Source organism: Balearica regulorum, chromosome 1 (genome assembly GCF_011004875.1).
Source record: "Balearica regulorum gibbericeps isolate bBalReg1 chromosome 1, bBalReg1.pri, whole genome shotgun sequence".
NCBI classification, from domain to species: Eukaryota; Metazoa; Chordata; class Aves; order Gruiformes; family Gruidae; genus Balearica; species Balearica regulorum.
In genome coordinates this window covers 11,525,336-11,532,534 of record NC_046184.1, presented here as the reverse complement: position 1 = coordinate 11,532,534, position 7,199 = coordinate 11,525,336, and the positions used below count along the sequence as shown (strand labels likewise).

The 7,199-nt window shown below is 36.5% G+C and overlaps 1 long non-coding RNA gene across 2 annotated transcripts; it reads left to right on the top strand.

Moving 5' to 3' along the window:
- Positions 1 to 363: 363 nt before the first annotated feature.
- LOC142600032 (uncharacterized) lies at positions 364 to 6,682 on the top strand. Of its 2 annotated transcripts, none has more exons than XR_012833497.1 (3): positions 364 to 646; positions 1,881 to 2,116; positions 6,470 to 6,682. It is a non-coding gene; the product is annotated as an uncharacterized LOC142600032 (long non-coding RNA). The 2 variants fall into 2 exon arrangements; XR_012833498.1 differs by lacking the exon at positions 6,470 to 6,682 and adding an exon at positions 2,732 to 2,777.
- Positions 6,683 to 7,199: the final 517 nt, after the last annotated feature.

Sequence of the window (7,199 nt, the reverse complement as noted above, 5' to 3'; positions counted from 1 at the left end):
CATAATCCTGTTTAATAGACTTAAACTATAATTAGGTAAATTAAGAACTTCCTTGTCAACATTTTAAAGTATTACTATTATTAATGTTTCTTGCTAATATTATAACTGTCCATCATCATCTTCCTTTAGTCTGTAATTAAATTATTGATTTTATTGATAGCAATCAAATATTTAGAAGATACAAGAGATACGGTGTTTCATACTTCCTTGGAGCCAGAATTTCATCCAGAATATTTTATTTGGCTTATTTTGTTAAGATTAAAAAATATTGCTCCCTGACTTTTCCACTGCCTTTTGTTTTTCTCAGATTACTTTATTAAGTTTTGGGTTTCAGGCTTTTTGCTTTGTTTTGTTTTAAGTTTTCTGCAAGACAAGAACCTTCTGGGCAAAAGAAAAAAAAAAAAAGGCAAAAGAAAACTGGCATTCAAAATGAACACTTCTCAGCTGAACCACCCTCAGTAGACCAGCAACCTCCTCCCTTATACATTCAGATATATGACTGTACATGAAAATCAGATGGGCATGAGGAAATGATTCCATTTTCCAAATGCAGTTTTGATCCATATGGCAACCAGCTGCTGTTCAGATGAGCAAATTTCTGAGAAGCTGATTTGTTAAATCCAAACAGAGGATCTTGCAGTCAGAGGTAAATACATCATAGCACCTTGCAGTTTTTATTTGCTATTGTCACCACTGATAATGCACAGTCTCTTACTATATGCCATTTCTTTCTTTGAGAGTAACCTACAAGGCAGGAGATAACAAATATATAAAATATAGGCTCTGAGTTGTTACCATTGCTGAAACATGCAATAAATGGCAACACAATTCCTTGTAGTCATAGCAAATTACCATTGACGTTTTCAGGAATGTGTGATAATCCAGGGCTTGCACAGAGGGCCATTCCGGAAAGGTTTCTTTTTGGTTTATGATGTTATCATTGCCACCCAGCGCTAACCTGTTTCTGCCTCAATGTATCTGGGGTAAAATCTGCCAACTGATTTATTATGAACGGTTGGAAGGGCTATTAAAAACCCCACCTTTAACAACTTAGAGTGTATATGTGAGGTGAGGTCCATGCTGTTTCACTGCCTACAGCTTTTTCTTTCGTTTGAAACCCTAAATTGCTTTTTGAGTCTAAAGCGATGTTTGTACCTTTCTTAAATAGTCCTTCCTTTCCATGGGAAAGGCATGTCGTATTTCCTACCATGCACAAAGCTGCCCCATGGAAGGCCTGCCTGGACATGTCCAGCAGCGTGTTAATTTGTGGGGCTTCCTGAGGCAGGAGGCGTTGAGTTCTACACTGAGACACCTTCCAGCCACGTCTGAAACCATGACTTCAAACCAATGGGCTGTGCGTGTCTTGTCTCCGGACTCTGCTCTTGAGTGTCCTCAACAACACAGATTTATGCTATGTCTTGCCTATGTAACTTATATAAACATATATAGAGAGATATCCTTTGCAGAGATTGGACTCACATAGAGACAGTTTCTCAGTTAACTTTTGGTCAGCCCTGAAGTGGTCAGGCAGTTGGACTAGATGATCATTGTAGGTCCCTTCCAACTGAAATATTCTATTCTATTCTATTCTATTCTATTCTATTCTATTCTATTCTATTCTATTCTATTCTACTCCATTCCATTCCATTCCATTCCATTCCATTCCATTCCATAGACTATAAATCTAGTCATTTCACTGCAGCTTATGATGTAACAACATTTGAAAACAGCAACTGGTCTGATTTGTATATCTTTCTCATATTTTGCCTTGTGATAATATTAGTTTGATGCGCAACTTTTCTTACCAACTTCAGATGACTTACAGAGTTCAGCTCTTCCTTTATAAAATTCAATAATGGCACATTCTTTTATTTTCACAGGTGTGCTGGGAGTATCTGAAGTGGGGAAGGCACAGACTGGGTGAAAAAGAAATAAGATATTTACTGCCAAATTGTCTCTGGAGTAAGACCATAAAAATTAGAGGAGGGAGAAAAAAGGAAGACAAACGAGTCCAGATGGTCCGTTGGAAGGCAGTGTAGAAGAAGGCTTACCAGTTCTAGTTTGAGCAAGGCAAAGTCTGAGAAAATGGCTGCTATGTGGATACTTACATAGTTAGGTCAGTAATCCGTTCATTTTCTTTCTGGTGCTTTTTACAAGAAAGACAAGGTAAGAGGATAAAATTAACTATATTTCATTTTAATGTAAATATTTGTCAAGAATATTTAAAAGTCAAGGTAGATGCCTATTTAGTTTTGCTTAGAGGTCTAACTTCATGATTTAAGTGCTTGTATATATTCCTTTATCTTTCACTCTTCAACCAGATTTAAATCTGAAGACTAATTTTTAACCTTACATACAACAACATTTTATGGAGGCTTAAATTTAAAAGGAAATCTGACACTCTGTGTTTGTAATTTTTGTTGGTTGTAAGAGGATATTTTTCCCTGTCGTTTCCTATTACTATTTTCTTAATTACATTTTTGTTTCTCTCAGCCTTCTCTTCTTGATTGGAACCACTTACTAGTGATTAAGGGATCATTTTTTATATGTGTTCCTTATAGTCACTTAATTCATGGCACCACATCATTTATCTCCTCCATCAAAGTCCCTAAATTTGCCTAGTCAAGGTGGAACTGTAGTTCTTGAAGAAATCTAGAAAGCCTAACTTTGAATTTAAAGACTTGTTTTATTTTCAGAAAAGTAATCCCTATCTTCTTATACTCTGCCTCAGACATTTCCCTGACAATTGTTTTCTTCAGAAGAGAAATATATCAGGTAAAATTGTGAAATATTTATTATTAAAACAGTACTTGACTGTGAATGGAAGTCATATGGCTTGAAAATGTTTAAGGTGGGGTTTGAGGCCTTTTTTAGGGGAGGAGGGTTTAATTGGCTTACTTTTAGTCTATTCGATATAAATTCTAGAAGGTACTTATTTTTAAAAATCTGAATTAGTGCTTTTAAATGAAAAGTAAGATTAGTCACCTGGAGTTCTGAAACCCATATTCTCAAGAAAAACCCCAAAGCATTAATTTTAAATACACAGCATATAACATTGTGAGTTCATGTATTTTGAATACTCTGCTTGCAATAGTAATGTTATTTAGAGAGGATTTTCCGTCTCCTTTATAAACTTTATTGTGGCTTCAAAAATTTTAGTTGGTTCTTCTGGCTACTATTCTGTAAAGGAAGAAACTATGCCAAAGAGATTATGAGACTGAAAATTGTCATTTTTACAGAATCACAGAATCACACCGTATGGTTGAGGTTGAAAGGGACCTCCAGAGGTCATCTGGTCCAACCCACCTGCTCAAGCAGGGCCACCTAGATCAGATTGCCCAGGACTATGTCCAGATGGCTTTTAAATATCTCCAAGGATGAAGACTCCACAACCTCCCTGGGCAACCTATGCCAGTGTTTAGTGACCCTGACAGTTAAAAAAATGTTTCCTTAAGTTCAGACAGAGCCTTCTGTGCTTCAGTTTGTGTCTGTTGCCTCTTTTCCTGTCAATTGCCTCTTTTCCTGCCACAGGGCAGCACTGAAAAGAGCCTGGCTCTGTTGTCTTCTTCCTCGTATTTACATAGATTGATAAGATCTCCCCTGAGCCTACCCTTCTCCAGACTAAACAGTCCCAGCTATCTCACCCTTTCCTTATATGAGAGATTCTCCAGTCCTTTAATCATCTTTGTGGCCCTTTGTTGGACTCTCTCCAGTATGTCCATGTCTCTCTTGTACTGAGGAACCCAGAACTGGACACAGTACTCTAGGTGTGGACTCACCAGTGCTGAGTAGAAGGGAAGGATCACCGCCCTTAACCTGCTGGCAACACTCTTCCTAATGCAGCCCAGGATACCATTTGCCTTTTTTGTTGCAAGAGCTCATTCCTGGCTCATGTTCATCTAGGTGTCCAGCAGGACACTCAGGTCTTTTGCTGCAAAGCTGCTTTCCAGCTGGGTGGAGTAGGATTCCAATCCAGATGTAGGCATGACATTTAGACACATGAATTTATGTGTCTACTTGCAAGTATCTACATGAGAATAAACTTATTATATTCTCTGCAAATGCAAGGGCCGAATTGCATAATGTTTCTAAATACAAGAAGGTATCAACGTTGGTTGAGATTCTCCAGGGTAACATACCTGCCCTCCCACTGCTGATACATTAGAGTATGGATAAATCTTTACCCATAAATCTTTTGTGATATCTTCTAATCCTTTGCAACGGTCTCAGACACTCCTCAGCAACTCAGATTGCATTAGTCACCTCTGTGTATGCAATTGAATCAAGTCCTTTGGCAGTATAGACAATAGAGTAAAAAAAAAAAAAAAAAAAAAAAAGTCAGCTAACCAAATTTAGTGTATGCATTTGAGTGATGTAAATTCAGACTTCCAGGATCTTACACATCTAGCTCATACACAGACATCTATATCACAGACAACTAAATTTAGGTATCTGAATCTTGAATTGAGTTTCTTTGTAAACATCAAACTTTACTTAAAAAAATTCTCACAAAAGTTTGGTTTATTGTATGTTACACAATAAACACATTACAATATATTTTTTAAAGACATTAACATTTACTCTTAAAAAGTTTTCTTACTTTTCAAATTCATACCATATAAATATTTTAGAAATTAGAAATAAACACAATGTTCTTCATGCATTTTTGAATAAGTGGAGGAGAAAACTCACAGGGAAAGTATGACTCACAGACAATTCATAAAACTAGATGCTTCCCAAATAGTGAAGCATTTGCTTCCTTCAGTTCAATTAGCATTCATTCTATGACAGGTACAAATCATATTCCCTTTTTCCCTCAGCTCCTGATTTGCAGACAATAACACATAGGAAGCTGGATCAGATCAAAGCAACTGTCCAGCCCTTCTCCCTAACCTGAATTACCAGCAATCACGATTTTTACTCACATTGCATTCATGCCCACAGATCAGGTTAGACACAACCTGTGAGACTGTTATAACCATTCACTGTAACCTGCCAATACTGTAAAAAGAAGGGCGGGGGGAGGAAGAGATGAGATCTAAATGCCACTCATCAACACATGGCGCAGAAAAGCTGTGCTAGCTCATGATGGGACAATGTGCCTACTATAGGTAAGTCTAATACATCTTTCTCAGAAGGAGAGGAAGCAGAAAGTAAAACTGAAATGCAGAATGTGGCTCTCAAATATACATTATCAGTATTAGGGCTAATCAGATGTTGAGTTACTCAGCTATTGCCTCACAGCTGCACTTGTAAGAAAGTCAGGTTTTAGTTTTGAATAACAGGACTTGTTATTGTAAAGCCTTTGCATTTTTTAGGCATTTTGCATTTGAATTCTTTCATCCTGTTACCATTTTACTGCTACCACAGATAGTAGATTAAATGCATAATTATTTTCATTTCCATTAATACTGCTTAGTACTGCAAGTAGATTAAAAGACTCATATGAGTGTCACCAGGATGTATCATGCATAAATACTAAACAATCTACCTATATATATATCTGCTATGGGTTTCTTCTTTCTAAAGAGTGAAACAATGTAGTTTTCATCTTCAGATAATCTACCTTTACATGATTTTTTCATATCAAAAAACATAGTAGAGAATGGCAATGCAAAGGACATCATTCTCTTCAGAGTAATGACCTGCACAATGAAGAAATAAGAGGTTTCCTTTGTCATATCCTGGGAGCACCCATTTCAATGTAGAGAAAAAGTGGTTGAAGGAAGCACGCCACTATGAATTTCATCACTACAGGAATTTACAGAAAGTCTGCCTTCTTAAAGTTCTTAGGAAGTCATATCTGAATATCTTTCAATATAGGCATGCTGAAGAAATGAAAATATTAAAAATATATAAAAAATATAAAAATATATAAAGAAAATCCTTTTACCAAAATGGTTGTCAAGCATTGCAACAGGTTGCCTAGGGAAGTGGTTGAGTCACCATCCATGGAGGTATTTAAACCACATGTAGATGTGGTGCTTAGGGACATGGTTCAGTGGTGTGCTTGGCAGTGCTAGGTTAATGGTTGGACTGGATGATCTTAAACTTCTTTTCCAACTAAAACAGTTATATGATTATATGAAATAGATAGATAAATAAACAAATCTTCACCTTATGGTTTTCCCATTGGAAAGGCTTTCCAGAACTTTATTGCTCTGATGCTTAGAAATCTTTATATTTTTAGTGTTTTGTTTTTATGCTAAGGGTACTTATGGCCAATTTCTTGTGTGTGAAATGCAGCCTATCTTAAAATACTTTTCTGCCTTCCTGTTATTAATAGAGATGCATTTTCAGGACAAATGGACTGCATTCTTTCAAGCAGTGTTCATAGAGCCTAAATTTAGGTACCTGATCTTTCTCTGCTTCTGCATTTATGAGTGATGAACTATAGGATAATTCTCTGTTATGAGATCCACGTGTAAGTCTGGGCACATTGTACTGTGGAATTTCATTTTATTCCTAGCACTTCAGTCCTCTAAGTCATCATTCTTACATGGAGAATGTTTGTATTTAACCTGCTTGATGTTAAGAGTTCTCCTAACACTATCTCAAGGCAAGATCCAGGCACACAGCAGCATCCCCTCTGCCAAGCTTCAATTTACAGAAGACAGATATCTGGACCAGAAGGGAACTGTGATATGCTCCAGGAAGGTCGTCAGTGCAAACAATTCAAGAACTGGGACTTTTAGTAGCTATGTAGTATAACGTGATACCCAGCATCTCCTAACCTGCTGTCATTCACAAGTTCTATGGAAACAGGTCTACTTTTTATTCTGTAGGCACTAATTAGAAATACTAAACAACATTAACTCCAAAGACTTGCACTGTCTCTAACCTGATAGTTACCTTCATCACAATCTATTGTTATCTCGCCTTTGCAAATTCATAATTTAATTAATTGTAGTAAAATTAATAGTTTTCTATGTGACATAATATCAAATGCTATTTGGATATATGCATTGTCTAGAAAACAGTGATATCGAAAGGTTCCTGTTGGCATGGTATGATTAACTTTGATAAACTCATTGTGCATTTTGTCATTTTCTGTTTATTGTTAAATCTTCAATCACTCTTTCCTCCAGGTGTTCCATATTACAAATGTTAAGTAATTGTTCCTCAGCCACCCAAGATCTGATTTTTCTTCTTTTAAATACTGCATTGTATAGCCTCTAGCTATAAAAGGCAATCTTCAA